Genomic DNA, 18,191 nt, shown 5'->3' on the forward strand with positions numbered 1-18,191 from the left:
GCTTGTTTCCGGTCCAGGGAAGACATGGCTTGGCAGTTCGGGCTGGACTGTTTCCATGAGGCACAGGGTCAGACTGATTTGCATATAGCCATGTCTGAACTGGGGTGGCTGAGTGAACTAAAGAATGGTGATGGATTAAACTCAGATCAGTTGACTGGGGGTGAGTGTTTGATTTGTTCAAACGCTCCGTCCATCATCCCCTTTTGTATCGCTTTGTTCGCCCAAAGTGTGGCAGGGTATGCTCAGACGTGAGTCCCTTGTTCACTTGGCCACTGTATTCAAGATAGCCTGGCTGATGAGGATTATGAATCCGAAACCGGTCCCAGGATGCTTGTTTCCGGTCCAGGGAAGACATGGTTTGGCAGTTCGGGCTGGACTGTTCCCATGAGGCACAGGGTCAGACTGATTTGCATATAGCCATGTCTGAACTGGGGTGGCTGAGTGAACTAAAGAATGGTGATGGATTAAACCCAGATCAGTTGACTGGGGGTGAGTGTTTGATTTGTTCAAACGCTCCGTCCATCATCCCCTTTTGTATCGCTTTGTTCGCCCTAAGTGTGGCAGGGTATGCTCAGACGTGAGTCCCTTGTTCACTTGGCCACTGGATTCAAGATAGCCTGGCTGATGAGGATTATGAATCTGAAACCGGTCCCAGGATGCTTGTTTCTGGTCCAGGGAAGACATGGCTTGGCAGTTCGGGCTGGACTGTTCCCATGAGGCACAGGGTCAGACTGATTTGCATATAGCCATGTCTGAACTGGGGTGGCTGAGTGAACTAAAGAATGGTGATGGATTAAACCCAGATCAGTTGACTAGGGGTGAGTGTTTGATTTGTTCAAACGCTCCGTCCATCATCCCCTTTTGTATCGCTTTGTTCGCCCTAAGTGTGGCAGGGTATGCTCAGACGTGAGTCCCTTGTTCACTTGGCCACTGGATTCAAGATAGCCTGGCTGATGAGGATTATGAATCCAAAACCGGTCCCAGGATGCTTGTTTCCGGTCCAGGGAAGACATGGCTTGGCAGTTCGGGCTGGACTGTTCCCATGAGGCACAGGGTCAGACTGATTTGCATATAGCCATGTCTGAACTGGGGTGGCTGAGTGAACTAAAGAATGGTGATGGATTAAACCCAGATCAGTTGACTGGGGGTGAGTGTTTGATTTGTTCAAACGCTCCGTCCATCATCCCCTTTTGTATCGCAGATCAGATACAAGCACCATTGATAGTAATCAAGTCACACATCAATTTAGCATGGCTAACCACTACTGGGAGAATTTGGTTCCCAGGTGAGGGGCCTCAAGAACCCTCTAACGTAGAAATGATTTTAGCCCGTAGTAACACATTGAAAGGTACCAACATGGCCCAGGAGGCTGCGGTTTTCAGAACAAAATACCCACTCGTAAATCCTCAATAGGAGTTACAGCTTCTCTCCTGGAACATGGCAGGTGTGAGTTTGAAACTTAATAATAAGGACTGTTTATCTTTCATTGGAAAATTCAATATCATTTGCTGCCAGGAGACTTGGGCACGTGATATTGCGATTGTTGGGTTTTGTTCCTTCAGCTACCCGCCTATCCAGTATAATACAGGCAGGGGAAAGGAGGGCATATCATTTCTGGTCTCTACTTCATTAAGGTGCTTAAATGTTAAGCTGCTGGGCATTAACCCCCACTATCAGATTTAAAAACTATCCCTACCTAGGGCATATAATATATTTTTAATTAATTTCTATTAAAACATTTTCTTGACACAACCTGTGGGGATCATTGAAGATCTGGCACGCATCATCATTGGTCTAACAAGTAAAGAGCACTTAAATGTCTCTATAATTTGGGCGGGGGACTTTAACGTTGATTTAACCAGGATTGCACTAATGCTTACAAAACATTAAAAAAACACCAATGCAGTTCCTCTGGACCAGGCTGTGGTTAGAATTGTGCAGAGACTGATAACCAAGCTATTGAGAAAAGGAAAGTAGGGATTATAGCAAGAGCCCGGAAGGACTTGGAAAGTGTGGTCCTTTTAAAAGACAATAGGACATTTTTGGAGGTTGAAAATCGATGCTTTTTCTCAGGAAATTCACCCATAGGCATAGAAAACCACATAATGGAGCAAGAATGGGTTGAGTATTTCACTGACATCTTTAGCCCAAACAACAGCGGAAACAAGCCCTCAGCCACAACTACAAATTTTGTTTCACCCCCAGTTCTTTTCAAATTTAGTGAGAGATCACGGTAGCTGAGGTCTGTAAAGCAATTTTAAGCTCTGCAACAGGAAATGGTCCAGGACCAGATGTGGTCGCAGTCAAGCTTTTTAACCATAATCTTGATTTTGGGGCTCCTAAGTACAAATGTTTTTTGAGCAGTAGTTAAGGAGGGACCTATAGAGACCTGGAGTGAATCTATAATAGTCCCCATTTTTAAGAAAGAAACTCCCCCCTCAAATTACAGGACTATTTCGTTGATAGACTCCTCAGCTAAAATATTTGGCAGAGTAATACTGGCAAGATTAGAAGACTGGACGGCAGAGAAATCTTTCTTTGCCGAAGTCCAATATGGGTTTCGCACAGGCTTGAGCATGACCGGGAAAGCCCAAAACCTCTGTCTGATCCTAGGTAAATATTTCAAGGTCAGGAGAGGAGCCATACACATGGCATTCATGGACCTCTCCTATGACTTTGACCTAGTGGACAGAGACATTCTATTGGATATCATGGACCAGGCAGGGGTTGATCCTACATTAATGTACACTATAAAAGGTTTACATCAAGACACCCACATGAACTATTAAATCATATATTGCCTTTGCACAAACCCAGATAGTCAAAGTTAATAATGAGAGAACTGAATATCACACAGTGATTATTACTGTTTCGACTATGAGTGCAAGTTATCTTAGCAGAGTGTGAAACATTTTGAGTCCTGGATCACTTCCACCATTTGCATGCTTTTATAGCATTTTATGTGTTTATTAATATATCTGAGGCTACTTATACAGTGCATACTGAGCTGCCAAACAGTGCAATGCTTGTAGTCAGCTGACTTGTGAAGTCAGCTGAAAACTGTCAAATACAGGTATAACATTAATACAGCATGCGGCTAAATTCTTAATAGCATAATCCTCGTGCCTGTGCCACGCCTGATCATGATCTGTTTACCTGCTGAATTCAATGAAACAATAACTAGTCATGACCTTCCCCCCTTTCCTGGGAGTGTGCCAGCATTGCAGAGGTCACAGTCTTCCTTTGAAGTAAAGATGAAGGCAGCTTGCTCCCTTAGTGCACAGCTTTGGCAGATGTCTACAACTGTTTCACGCAGTGACAGTTGTCGACATCATCCATTATTTGTGATATGGGTCAGTAAATAGTACTTGTTTTTTTTTTTTCAGTGGATCAGATCAATATATTTCTTTTTTGGCGTACAAAAGTTATTGGAGGGTAGGTTGTCATAGTATCAACTTCATTGTCACAGTATCAACTTTATGTAACATTGACCAACCTAAAATGTGCGGATTAATTCTCTGAGCTCTTCTAGTGAACATGGCCACAGAATTTGTAAGTGTCTGTATTTTTTTCTCATTCCTCCTCCTCTCTAATCTTCTCACTGTCCCCTCGGCTTCATATGTTGGTTCTTGGCTAAGATGAGAAACTTAGATTTTATCCTGGCTTCAAGTGGAAGCAGATTAAGTTCAGTGAATGCAGTCCACATATTCCCATGCCTGAAACAAGCCTGGCAGCTGAGTTAAGTACAGCATTGACTGGGGAGAGTGGGAGACTGGGGCAATCACCATAACCCCAGCACTCTGCCCACTCCCACATACATGCAATCCACCCACATTGTATTCCTTATAAATAAAATAAGCCAACATGCACACTTATCTTGTGGTGGTCATTTGTTGGCCGCAGTTTTATTAGGAAAACATGCATATTTTGCCTACTTGGTATCACATGCAATCGGCCCACATTGGTGAACAGTCATATTTGCGCCATCCTCATATGCATAATATTAGACATCACATTTGCCATAAATCATTTGTCCCTGTAAATTGTACTGACAGTTCATTTTATAGTATATTTGTAGGTTTGTATTGTCTCTTGGCCCATCTGGGTCGTTCCTTTGTTCAGTTGGATTTGCCCTCTCTTTGCACTGGGGGGTGTAGCTTCTGTTCTGGAGTTAGGCTACAACTCGCTACCTTGTCTGACTCTTGTTGTGCCCTACCAACCGGCGGGGGCTGGGCTGTGATCGCCCTCTCCGTTTGCTACCCCCTTTCAGTAGGCCATTCACCCAGCTGTGAGGCATCCCAAAGTGAGTGGTCCTACCCACCGCCCTTAGGCCCTGTCACCTAGCCGTGAGGCATCCCAAGGTGAGTGGTCCTATTTCGGCCCACCGCCCTCCAGTGGGCCTCCGTACCAACCATTATCCCCATCATTCTTTGCCAACCCTTTGCCCTTTCCTCAGCCCTGCCACATAGCTGGTCCTTTGGTGTTACAAGAATTTTCTTGCTGACGCTGCTCCCCTGCTTCAAAAGATAGGAGCGTACCTGAGGGAACAGCCCTTATATCCCCCCTCGCGCTTTCCCGCCTAGCTCATGGTATCCCCTCATTGGGGGTTTGTATGGCACCTGGGCCCCCATTGGCCGGGGGGCCGTCGCCCCTCTGGCATCCGCCGCAGGGTGGGTGCGGGTGTTTGTCTCCGATCAGGGGGCCCTTCTAGGCACCGCTAACCGGTTCTATTCGGGGACTCGTCATCGGTTATGGCGACGGCCCTCGATGCCCCCGTTGGGGGCAGCCTCTGCTATAACCCCCACACTCTGCCCACTCCCACATACATGCAATCCTCCCACATTGTATTCCTTATTATAAATAAGCCAATGTGCACACTTATCTTGTGGTGGTCATTTGTTGGCCGCAGTTTATTAGGAATACATGCATTAATTTTGCGTACTTGGTATCACATGCCATCAGTCATCATTGGAAAACAGTCATATTTGCGCCATCCTCATATGCATATCATTATACATCACATTTGCCATAGATCATTTGTCCCTGTAAATTGTACTGACAGTTCCTTGTATAGCATATTTGTAGGCTTGTATTGTCTCTTGGCCCTTCTGGGTCGTTCCTTTGTTCAGTTGGGTTTGCCCTCTCTTTGCACAGGGGGGTGTAGCTTCTGTCCCGGAGTTAGGCCACAACTCGGTACCTTGTCCGACTCTCGTTGTGCCCTGCAAACCGGCGGGGGCTGGGCTGCGAGCGCCGTCTCCGTTTGCTACCCCCTTCGGTAGGCCAACTCACCCAGCCGTGAGGCATCCCAAAGTGAGTGGTCCTACCCACAGTCCTTAGGCCCAGTCACCCAGCCAGGAGGCATCCCAAGGTGAGTGGTCCTATTTTGGCACACCGCCCTCGGGTGTGCCTCTGTACCAACCATTATCCCCGTTGTTCTTCGCCACACCGGCAGGGAGGCTTACGTCTTCCTGCGGCTCCCCCTTCTCCTTAAGCCTTTCATCTGCAACCTGCTGAAGCCCTGATGCCCCACAGGTTGTTCCATAATGCTCTCAGACCTTCCTCAGATAGGTGCACCCCATCTTTCGCGTAGAAGCCGGGCCGGCCCGTGTATATGAGCCCATGCCTCCCAGTTTCAAAGCCATTGGTTCTACCAAATTTGCTTATGGTGAGGTTCAGTTTCTTCCGGGAGTTCTATACCGCTTTCTGTGAATTGGCCCGTGCCATTAATTTCTGCTAATCAGCTCAGACAAAATGATGGCATTGCTCTCGAAGGCCCTGGCTGCCTCTGAAGCTTTATCAAAATATCTTGATAATATTTTAAGACCATATATTCAGTTTACTCCCTCGTATATTAAAGACATGGGGGCTATCATTGCTAAAGTAGAACATTTACCTTTCAATGAGAATAAAGATCTTCTAGTAACGTTGGATGTTGAAGCCCTCTATAGCAATATCCCTCAAAATGAAGCTATGGAGGCTACCAGTTGGTTTATTGATTTACATCGGATACCATGCAACAAGCCATTCATTCTACAATGTTTGTCAGTGGTACTCAAGGAAAATGTGTTCCAATTTGGTGAGCATATGTACCAACAGACGAAAGGCGTCAGTATGGGGGCAGCAATGGCCCCATCGATAGCCAATATATATATGGCTAAATTTGAATCCCAGAATATATATAATGAGATGGCACCATTCTATGAGTCTGTTTCCCATTGGTACCGGTTTATAGATGATATTTTTTTCATTTGGACCAATGGGGAACAGACTCTTCAAGAGTTCTTAGAGTGGTTGAACCTAGCAGATAGAAATCTTCATTTTACTGCACATGTGGATTCAGCCAAAGTGGAGTTCCTTGACATACACATAAAAAATGTATCGAACCAACTGGAAGTTGATTTACATGTTAAGCCAACGGCAAGAAACACGTTGCTTCATTTCAGTAGCTACCACCCAAGGAACCAAAAGGATGGCATACCCTTTTCCCAGTTCCTTAGGGTGCGTAGAAACTGCACCAATATTAGGGACTATGACGCCCAGTCCGAACAGATGAAGTAGAAATTTATTGCACGTGGCTACCCTCACAGACTAGTACGTGAGGCATACAAACGAGCACGATACTTTGACCGAGATGTGTTACTCAATTCTAACAAACAACAAAAAGAACAAAAATTAGTATGCATCACCAAACACTCTCCTTTGAATGCCATAGTTAAGCAAATTATAAATTCGAATTGGCATCTGTTAAATGTAGAACCCACCCAACCTAAACTACCAAAGCCACTGTTTGCGCACCATCGCAACAAAAATGTAAAAGATCTAGTGGTAAGATCACGTTTCGAGGGCTCCAGTATTAAGACCTCATACATACAGAAATCCTTTGAAGGCGGAAATGCGATCAAAGGAACCTCGCGATGTGGCACATGCCAATCATGTGAAGGTATCATTCCAGGTGAAATCTTTACATTCAATCAAATTAAAATACAAGCCAAGGAACTATGGACATGCAATACCAGTAACGTTGTTTACCTTTTGTTATGTCCGTGCAATGTAGGCTATGTCGGAGAGACGTCAAGAACTATGAAACTTCGTCTTACTGAACATAGATCTGCCATAAAAACACGAAAATTGGCAGCCCCTCTGGCTTTACACTTCTCTGAGTTTCACCACTCCCCATCGCAGATTCGATGGAGGATTTTAGAAAAGATCCATACACCTAACAATAATGGCAGAGAAAGAATCAGAAAAAAGAGAGAGGTATATTGGATTTTCTCTTTGAATACATTTACCCACGGTTTAAATAACGATTTACCATGGACTAATGCAATACTGTAATAATTAAATAGGACATACATGTTACTTCAAAAGAGGTTTAATACAAGAAATGATTGAACACTTAATCTCCGTACGACATATGAATACAGGCTATATGAAAAAAAAATTCCTTTAGAAAGTTTTACAATATTGCCTAGCCATATCTCAATATAAAATGCAAAAAATGTAAAGCTTTCCCTTTAAGAGGCACGTGACCGCAATTTAACCAATAGATACAGTCGATATATAAGCCAATGCATGTGCATAGCTTACATTCTTGCCGAAAAACTAGAAACCGCCGGGATCTTCATGCCACCGGTCCGCGTTTTGTTCTTCAACTCACGGTAAGTTGTACACCAGACAAATGCGCTAGAAGTTATTTCACACCCGCAATTGAATAATGAAAGTCGTGCATGTGTTCCCTTTGTAGCAACAAAGACGCTGGGAACCGCGTGCAGCCAGGTTATGCCATTCGACTCTGAAAGCCAGGCTACGTCACTCGACTCTGTGAGAGGGTGCAGATCTTGGTAAGCCGTTTACCGGTTTGAGCGCGTTAGAAGTGTTTGGAACTGTGGAAGCGCGCTAGAAGTCATTTTCACTTTTCCGTTAAAAGGATACTAGCCGTGTCTGTGTTCCCTTTGTAGAAACAAAGACGCCGTGAACCGCGTGCAGCCGGTTCACGTAAATCGTCACTTAAACAGGTAAATATAAATTGATCCCAGCAAAGAGGTGGCCTATATTTGGTAGATCCTTTCTATAATGACGGCAGTTCCGTTTGCCTTCCCTCTTTTGCAGGCAGAAAGTCGCCGTAAAACGTTGGTAGCCGATGTATCTATAATGACAACATTGCAGGTAAAAATTATGACTCGTGGTTATAGGTATAGTAGGATTAGGCCTTTTTAAAGATGGCTAACATAGAACAATAATAGTTGCAACCCTTTTTTCTTTTGCAACCTTAGTAAAAGACGTAAACATCCGTGAGGCTACCACCAATTTAGTGAAACGTGGCCGCTACACCGTTGATTTTAATCCTGGTAAGAGTGCCATTATATAACAAACGTCCATGGAATATGTGAAATACTAAAGTAGATAGGTAGCCTATGAGCGTACTACTGGTTCATCATAAATCATCAGCTGCTGTCCATATCTGCCCACATTTATAACCACTTTTAAATAGCGAAATAAAATAATAAATACATGTAGGGTAGCATAGAACAGACTAAAAAGTGTCTATTGTGGGGTTGGACCACTACAATGAACTTTGATCCTTTTTTGCAGAACCTAATACTCCTCATCCAATTCTGGGAAGTTTGATCAGCTGTATCCGCCCCTATAACGGTTTAAATTCCGGTACTACTAGTTGGTACCATTAGGTAAGCAGATAATAAAATAAAATGCTGAGCTAACTATAGACTGTTTGATATGGCTTTAAGTAATATGTAATAAACCAAATGGTATCATTCTATATGGCACATGCCATATAAGATTAATATGGACATTTCAGGATATTTAAATCTGACGGATGACTAAGATGCGTAGAATTCCATGCACCTCTTACTATCTTTATCTCTCTTTTCTATCCACCTATGTGGTTTTCTACTCTTTATCAGAAATGCGTGTGTCTAGTAATCTTTCATTGTAGTGATGTAAATAGTTATCTGTAGAATAGTATACAGATTTGTATATATGTACATATATGAGGTTTCTACATATTAGTAAATTTGTACATTAGTGCCTAGCGGTATTATCAGACCTATGAGATGAGTAACACTAGCCCTGTATATGAAATGACAAAACTTAAACCACAAACGGTTTTTTGCACTGTAAATATAGATTTGTAAATAATTTTAATATATCTTTTACAGAAATACGATGGTACAGTCCTGAGGAAGACACAGTTGTGTCGAAACGCGTAGACAGGAAACCATCTTTTTAATGTATCGTAAATGTACTTAATGAATGTTTATACTTATGCATATGCTATAATGCTGAAATACTTTATCATGTATGTATATTAATGTACCAAAAACTTTTTATCATTTAATTATGTTTTATAATAGCAATTAAAATGTACCAAATGTGCAAAAACGTTTTTTGATCATTTTTTCCAAATTTTGTTTGGCAAATGCCACTGTTCATGTGCTAGTGTTCATTGAATATTTGCCTGGCTATTTTATTCACACAAATTGCTTTGCCCTGACCCAGGAAATTGATCCAAATCAGGGGGTCCTTGTTTGCTTCACAGAGCCTGGCTGCCTCTGAGACATCCCTCTGTATGTCGTAGAGGAGTGCTATCCTCCCCCGCCCGGCCAAATCAAGGCCACAGTGGGCAGGTGGGCCTGCGCCCATGACCTGGATTTCTTGGATTAGCAGCCCACTGTATGAAATGTTCGGTTGCCCTGCGCGTGGCTCCCACATTACCTAGGGACTGGATGCCTCCTACCCGCATTACAGTGTCCACGTAGGTCTTATATCTCCTAGCCGCTTCAGGGGCGAGTGCCTGGCTGACCAGCTCTGACAGGTCTACCCCGCCAGGTCCCTAAGCTGGCCCGGGAAAGGGGTCATGTTCTGCTCTATGCTGGGTGCCAGCTCTCTGAACTTTTCCCTCCTTCCTCTGGACAGGGCGTCTACAACTTCGTTGTCCACCCCTGGTACGTGGCGTGCTCTCAGATCTATGTTGCCCTCCAACTGCAATTTAACCAGGCGGCGCATTAATCGTAGTGAATCTGGGCACCTGGCTGTTCATCTATTGATCGCTTGTACTACCCCCTTGTTGTCAGACCACAGTGTCAGCTTCATGCTTTGTAATTCCTGCCTCCACACTGTGAGGGCTACTATGATGGGGAATAGCTCCAAAAAGGTAATGTTGTTGGTTATGCCCACCCTGTGCCAGCTGCTAGGCCACTGCCCTGCGCACAAATTATTCCCCAGGATTGCCCTGAAACCTTTGCTGCCTTATGCATCTGTGAACAGCGCGATCTGTTTGCTAGCTACCCAGACTTCTCTCTATATCAGCAATCCATTAAAGTCTGTTAGGAAACTGTCTCACATTAGTAGGTCTTTTTTGATTTCTGCCCGAGCCTTACGTGATGATGTCTATGGGTGAGCCCACACGTTAACTGCGTCAACCGCCTGGCGAATGCTCTTCCTGCTGGGATTTTCCTGGCTGCAAAGTTCCGCTTGCCTATAATCCACTGGAGGTCCCTCAGTGTCGCCTTCTCGTGCTTGCAGAGGCTCCTGATTTCCACCCTGAAATCTTCCACTTTTTCAGGAGGAAGCCTGGACGTCCTGGCAACAGAGTCTAGCTCAATCCCCAAGAATGTGGGCCAACCATTTTTTCTGCTAAGAGGGGGGTCCCTAGCTCCTCCACCAAGTCCATAAAGGCTGTCAAAGTGTTGCTGCTCTCCGCTGACCCTGCTGGGCCTGTGAAAAGGAAATCCTCCAGGTAATGGAGCTTCCCACCCGTTGGATGCCTGGCGTGCAATGCCAAATCGATAAAAGTGCTAACCATTTCAAAGTATGCACATGACACTGAGCACACCATCGGCATCACGTTATCAAAATACAGTTTGTCTTCCCATCGAAAACCTAACAGGAAGAAACTCGAGTGGTGGACTGGGAGTAGGCGTAAGGCGGACTCAATATCTGCTTTTGCCATGAGAGTCCCTCGGCCTGTTGCTCTAACTAGGTTGACGGCATTGTCTATTGTGGCATAACTCACAGAGCACACATCCGTCGTGATCCCGTTGTTCACAGAGGTGCCTAGGGGAATGACAGGTGGTGGATTAGCCGGTATTGTCCCTGCTCTTTCTTAGGGACCACCCCTAGTGGGGAGATCACCAATTCTGAGCTCATGTGGGAGGGGAGGGGTCCCTCTACTCTTCCCACAACCCTCTCCTTCTCAAGTTTCTTTGTCACCACCCCTTGGTGCTGCAATGCCGAGTTTAGGTTACTGGTACAGGATGGCAGAGAGGGCCTTAAAATGTGATGGGGAAACCTTTCTTGAAACCGTGAACTAGAATCTCAGCATCCATCTTATTATGATATCTGTTGATTAGCTTACGTAAATGGTGAGTGTTGATAGGGGACCATGCTATCCTGTATTTCCCACCCCCTGTTGGCTCCCTTGTGGCATCTGCGTGCCCCTTATTGCTTCTTTTTCTCTTCTTTGTCTCCCTTGTGCTCCCTCCTATGCTTGCACCCTGCTGCCGGGTGTCCCCCCACAGGAGGAGCAGATATGTTGGAACTTGCATGAAGGCCTGTGGGTGCATTCGTCTGCCTCACACTTCCAGCAGATTGCTGGCCCCCCATTAGTATGTGGTGCTTTCCACGCGCCAGACTGTTTGGGCTTTTATAAAGGCCTCCCTTTCCCCTTGTAGAAGGACCCTCGAAAGGACTGCTCGCTCCTCCCCGCGCAAGACCTGGCCTCCTTAGCTACCATCATTTTATGAATAAAACCAGAGACATCCTCCTCGTTCCACTCCATCTCTGGGTGTGTCTGCATTTTTAGCCTGAAACCCTTATCGTATTCTGGCCAGACATCTCTTGGGAATTGCCTCTGGGCGTTATGAATGTTGGCTTCGTACAGCTATAGGTCGGCTGTGCAGCGCGGGAATTTCTCCACTATGATGCATGCCATGATTCTGAATGCATCCAGCCAGTTGTCGAAGTTTCTTTACTGGCGCTCCCTTTGCCTTTCCCTCTTATCCTCATCCTTCTTATCGCATGTTGTCAGGTCCAGCCCTTCTAATCGTATTTCTAGGAGGGAGAAAATGTCAATGAACTCTTTTCTCCGAATTCTCTCCTTGACCGCTAATGGTATGAGGCTCACCAGACCTGTGGCCCTGGTGGTCAGTGATGCTGGACTGGGTGATGGCCACGCATAACGTTCGACTGTCTGTGGTAAGGCGGGCGTGTTGCCCGGTGTGGCTGCGCCCAGCCAAGCCGCTAATGGTGATCCTGTTTCTCAACTGGCCTCTTGCGCACTATAGCCCTTTAATGTGTTCTGATGTGCCTGGCCCGGATCTAATAGGTCAGGGCAGAGCAGTCCGGAAACCTCTCCCTCTGCTCCTGTCGCTACCGCTCCCTGTGTGCCCCCCTGTCTCCCTTCTACTTGGGCCCACCACTCCTGCGCCCTGCATGCCTAAACCTTTCAGCAACAGCGGCGCCATGGTTTTAAAATATTGCTGTACTATAGCACTGATATGCTCACCACTTGCTGTTGAGTCCATGTTTCCCCTGCTCGGTCCCGCCGCTGCCGTGTTCGCTACAGGTGGCTGGGTCCTCTTCTGGGGAGCCTTCTTGGGAGCTGTTGCTTCTGCCACTTTTTCTGGGGCCCGCCTTTTTCCGTTGGCAGCCGTTGCGATGGTGTGGTTCCGCTCTTCATTGCTTGTCCCCTATCCAGCATCGTCTAACAAGTGGGGCTGCAGCCAGTCTCTGCTGTAGACATCGGATGCCACCCGGATCCTTATCAGCAGGTCACCGAGATCCTCCTGGCGTGCATTCCTTCTTTTCGCCATTCTTTGCATTGCTGCCGAAATGCCCAAGGTGACGCTGGAGGCCGGGGTGGGCGCCCGGTAGTCCTTTCTCTTCCCTGGGCTATGCTGGAGGCCAGGGTAGGCAGCCGGTTGTCCTTCCTCCTATCTCCTTCTGCCTGGTTGTCAGGGTGTCGTTCAGCCGTCAGCTTCTGCAATGTTCCTCTCTGCTGGATGGGCTCACTTCTCCAACAGGTACTCCGCAAGAACTCCACAAGAATTTTCTCACCGACGCTGCTCCCCGTTCCAAAAGTTAGGAGCTTACCTGGGGGAGCAGCCCTTATATCCCCGCCCTCGCGCTTGCCCGCCTAGCTCATGGTATTCCCTCATTGGGGGGTTTATATGGCGCCTGGGTCCCCATTGGACTCTTTGGCATCCGCCGCGCGGGGGGTGGGGGTGTGCAGGTGTTTTTCTACACTCAGGGGGCGCTTCTAGTCGCTGCGCACCAGTTCTGTTCGGGGGTTCGGCGTCGGTTATGGCGCTGGCCCTCGATGCCCCCATTAGTGGCGGCCTCTGCTAATAAGGCAATAACATAATTAATTCTGGATACAATTAATGCCTGAACTATAAGGCAAAATCGTTTGGAAGAAGAAATAGTTTGATTTTCTTGATGAAATCCAGTGTTGCCATAGCTTTGGAAGCAAACTTTTCAATTGGTACTGATATAGATGAGTGCATCTCTAAGCAAAGACCTAGACATTTGACATCAGTGGAAAAAGTGGAAGTGAAGGCAATGCTAAGAAGTTCTGCAAGCATATCTTTCTTCGATTCCACATCTTGTGGGCAGCCGATCCAGATTAATTCAATTTTTGTCCAAGCTGAGCTTCCGAAAATCAGATGGTATCCACTTCTAGACCATCACTGAGCAATTTTTCAATGTACAAATCTCTTGAATGAACAGAATCTTCAGGTAAATCTTTATGGAGTCTACATAGTGATTGATGTTCACTCTTGCTCTTTCCATCAAAATTTTGTGTGATTCGGTATGTAGACAGAACAGTAAAGATACAAGTATTGAGACCTAGGAAACACCACGTGTCAGGAGTTAGTTTAGACTTTAAACTTCCCTTGAGCCTAGGGTGCGTTTGATCACCTATAGTGCCTTCCACTTAGTGCTGTTTGTATAGAGAGCCTGTTTGTTCAAAGTCACAAAGACAGCTTGTGTATTGTCAAAAGACATGCCCTCTATTTAGCGGATCAGTGCATGCTATATTGGGTGTAAGAGTGTGCAAGGGGAAAAAGGGGTTTAAGAAAAACATCATTATGTTAGCATAGTTGTTCTAGTAATGAAACAAAACCTTAAACAATAGATAGGCCACCCAGGGGATTTGTCAAATGTTCATGTATCTTGGTTAGAGTATATATGATAGGATTTCTAGGATGTTGTACACTGAAAAAGGCATATTCTTTCTTTCTCAAATATCCTTCTTCCAATACACTATTAGTGGTGGCTTGTATCCATGTTCATACCTCAGAAGTGGTGTTGTAGTTCAACTTAGTGTAGTGCTTCTCTACTGACAATTGTCTCAAGCGTTAATCACAGTAGAGTTCTTTGTCTAAGACCACAATGCCCCATGCTCTAGTCAGCTGGTTTACTTATAATCTGAGAACGATCTTATAAATTGTATTTGATGTATCTATGAGTATTTATAGCCCTGTCAATGTCTCTAGGGACAACTTTTTCAAAGGTAACAATCTCTGTGGGATAGGTTTTGGTAGGAGGGCAAAAAGTCAAGGTTGGCCTATGTCCAGTTGGAGGCGATGGGCAGGGTTTGAGCAACAGAACTAAAGGTAGGAGTGGGTGCAATTTACATAATTCCATGTAGCATAATCACCCCAAAATTCTGTGACATTACGTGGAATTACGTGAGAAGAGTAGTTCTGCATTTAGCACTATTTTCTTAGCATAAAATGCACCCTTGTGTCAAAAATTGGATGCATTTTGCGATAAAATAAATAGCCCAAAATTCAACACAACATAAACAGAAGCATGAGCAGCCACTTGCGCTCACTAAATGTGCTCTTGAGGTAGCATGGTTTTCCCCCAAATTACTCTTAATTACGTGAGTGGGCGGAATCAAGTTATTAATAGTAATTTTACATCAAAGACCAATGAAGAATTACTGAAATTACTTGGATTACTCTTGCATAATTGAAATTTCACCCAGCCCTAACTAAATGGTGATCAGACCTGTTCACTTCAAAAGGGGTGAGATAATCTGTTTTTTAAAGTCTTAAATCACCAAGTCAAGAGTCTTTCCCTTAGATTGGATAGCTATCCTGGTTATTATATTGAAATATCAATTCATGTATTACCTTTCTGACCACACTAATAATAAGATAACACTCAGTGGTCAGCAGCCGATTGTGGTTCATAAAGATGGCATAATTACTCCATTATGCTGGTTAATTTTCTTAAACTTCCGCCATAAGACACATCTGCTATGGGTCTTGTCCATCACATAGCAACTGGCTGATCCTACGACCCTCTCTAACCTGCGACCCATCTTGCTTCTTCCTACCCTGTGTAAGTTAACTGAAAAGTTTGTCAATAAACAACTTAACACGTTCCTAGAGGAAACAAATGTATGGCACTCTAATCAGTCAGGTTTCAGAGCTCAACACTCAACAGAATCTGCCCTTTTGTATACTGCTATAACCCTGCGAGCAGCCCTGGATCAGGGCAAGAATTCCGTCTTGGTCCTATTGGACCTGTCTGCGGCTTTCTACACGGTCTCACATACCATTCTTCTAGACCGTCTTGCATCATCTGGCGTATCGGGTATTTTCTTAGAGTGGATTAAGAACTTTCTGCAAGACCGGCGCCAAGTCAACGCATTGGGACAATATAACTCAGAAGAAAAAACACTCATATCAGGGGTTCCCCAGGGATTGAGCTTGAGCCCGACCCTCTTCAATGCTTATATGTCCCCCCTGATTAAGCTAATATCGTCCTATAGGATCAATACCATCTCATATGCGGACAATACGCAGCTTATTCTGGTCCTTGATAATAACACTACTGAGGCGGAAGAAAACCTCAGAAAGTGCCTCTCAGCAACCTTCAAGTGGATGAATGACAACCCTCTGAGGTGTAACTCGGAAAAAACAGAAATTCTGCCTTTTGGCAAACAAAACCCCTTTGTGCCTAAATCTTGGTGGCCAGAAAAGGCCACCCCTCTTCCTAATACAATAAATGCAGCTAGAAACTTAGGAATAAAGTTTGACACCACCCTTTCCTTCAAACAACAATCCTTGGCAGTTGTGGGCACATGTTTTCATATCATAAAAAGTCTAAAGAAATTCTTTGACCTGCTCCCCTTCTCAGCTAGGCACACTGTTGCTGTTGCACTCATTACATCCAGACTGGACTACGGTAATAGCCTTAATGCAGGAGTCAACAAATCAGTCATGCATAAGCTTCAGATGATCCAGCATGCGGCTGCTCGGCTGGTACCAAAGTGGCCTAGGAAATCTACCGCCTCTGCTGCATTAGACACCTTGCATTGGTTGCCAATTCAGAAACGTGTTTTGTTTAAGGTCTTTATTATTACTTTTAGGACCTTTCATGCACGTGGACCACAATATCTTCAAACTGATTTTAAGTGCTATGCTCCCTCTCGTAGCCTTAGCTCTTCCAATGCAAATTTGTTGACTATTCCAACTTTTAGACTGGTGTCTAAGGGAGGAAAATCACTGGCAGTTTTGGGATCAAAAGCATCGAATCACTTACCACCTCAGCTCCGCCAGATTGCTTCTGAGTCGATATTTAGGAAGGCCCTCAACCTGGATTTATACTGCTCCAGATATATTGTGCAAAACTCTGATCTGAAATCCTCAGTCCTACTTGCAATGAGCAGCATACCGTGTTTTCCTTCTCTTCCAGTTTCCATATCAGCGCCAAGATGCTCCCTGGAGTGATAGCTGTGCTATACAAGTTTGCTCTTATATTACACTAGCAGCCCATCCCGACGTTGTCCGGGTATGAAATAGAATTTGTGTAATGTGTGTATTTGGCAAGGGCAATTTATTTTAAAATCTCGCGGTAGACAACATTTTTTGTTTCATTAGAATAGGGACGGAGAAGGGCCAGCTGCAGCCCTGGTTGATGTTAGCAGGTGCATGTAATTGGTGTAGTGATCCGCCGCCTGAGCCCGGCTACAGCGCTGGTTGATGTTAGCAGGCGCGTGTAATGTCGTTGAATGAGAGAGTTATCAGCAGCGGGTAAATCCGTTTAATGAGAGAGTTCAGTGACAGCGAGTAGGAGAGGCTGCAGTAATTGTCCCTGCAGACACGCTCATTTGCGTGTTCCCCCGCTTGAGGCCCAGATGCAGGCCTGTTTGATGTTAGCAGGCGCTTGTTCCCCCGCTTGAGGCCCAGCTGCAGCCCTGGTTGATGTTAGCAGGCGCGTGTAATTAGTGTACTGGTCTGCCGCCTGAGCCCGGCTAGAGCCCTGGTTGATGGTAGCAGGCGCGTCTAATTTCGTTGAATGAGAGAGTTCAGTAACAGGGCGCAGGAGAGGCTGCAGTAATGTTACTTACCAGGCCTCCAGCTGAACACGTTTGTCATGCCCCCAGCACACGGCCACAGCAGACGATCTTCTGATTAATGTACGACCCACATGGCATGAAGGGCGGAATGTAGCACATGCCCCCAGCATTTCTCACGCCCCCAGCGTGCCCCTTGATGTGGCGCAATTGCGTTCACATGGCATGAAGGCCGGACACACGCCCCCAGCGTTTCTCATGCCCCCAGCGTGCCCCTTGATGCTGCGCAGCAACGTAATTGGCGCTTGTATGTACGACTCACATGGCATGAAGGGCGGACACACGCCCCCAGCGTTTGTCACGCCCCCAGCATTTGTCACGCCCACAGCCCACAATGTGATGGCCATACCACACGCCCCAGCATTAGTCACGCCCCCAGCCCACGCACACAGCACAACGCAGACACACCCACAAGGGACTACTTTGCTGGCACGGTTCTTTTACCTTTTAAATTTATATGCTGTCCTACGGTACAATTGTATGGCTTGCACTGTATGATTATGATGAACACCACTGTTTCTTGAAAAGTTAATAAAAACAATAAAAAAAAATGTATATGGTGGCCGTCTGCAAAGTCTATGTCCTTCTGCTGCAACTGCCCTTTCCAATGCTGTATTGGGTGTTGTGATTGGTGCTGTGGTTACTGAGATTACCCCTCTCAAAGGTTTGGGCTCTCTCTTTATAATATTAGTATGGATTACATTACATCACCCAGTCCTCAGAAGCCCATAAACCAGGCATCACTAACTGAACTGGCAACTGAACAGGCATTGAATAATATACTGGTGACCAATCG

General features: G+C 45.5%; 1 protein-coding gene across 1 annotated transcript in view; it reads left to right on the plus strand.

Moving 5' to 3' along the window:
• The window catches only part of LOC144818900 (cystine/glutamate transporter-like), an 868,430-nt gene that overhangs the window by 190,400 nt on the left and 659,839 nt on the right, over nucleotides 1-18,191 (plus strand). The window lies entirely within an intron of this gene.

The sequence above is a fragment of the Lissotriton helveticus genome, chromosome 2_1, assembly GCF_964261635.1.
Source record: "Lissotriton helveticus chromosome 2_1, aLisHel1.1, whole genome shotgun sequence".
Taxonomy (NCBI): domain Eukaryota; kingdom Metazoa; phylum Chordata; class Amphibia; order Caudata; family Salamandridae; genus Lissotriton; species Lissotriton helveticus.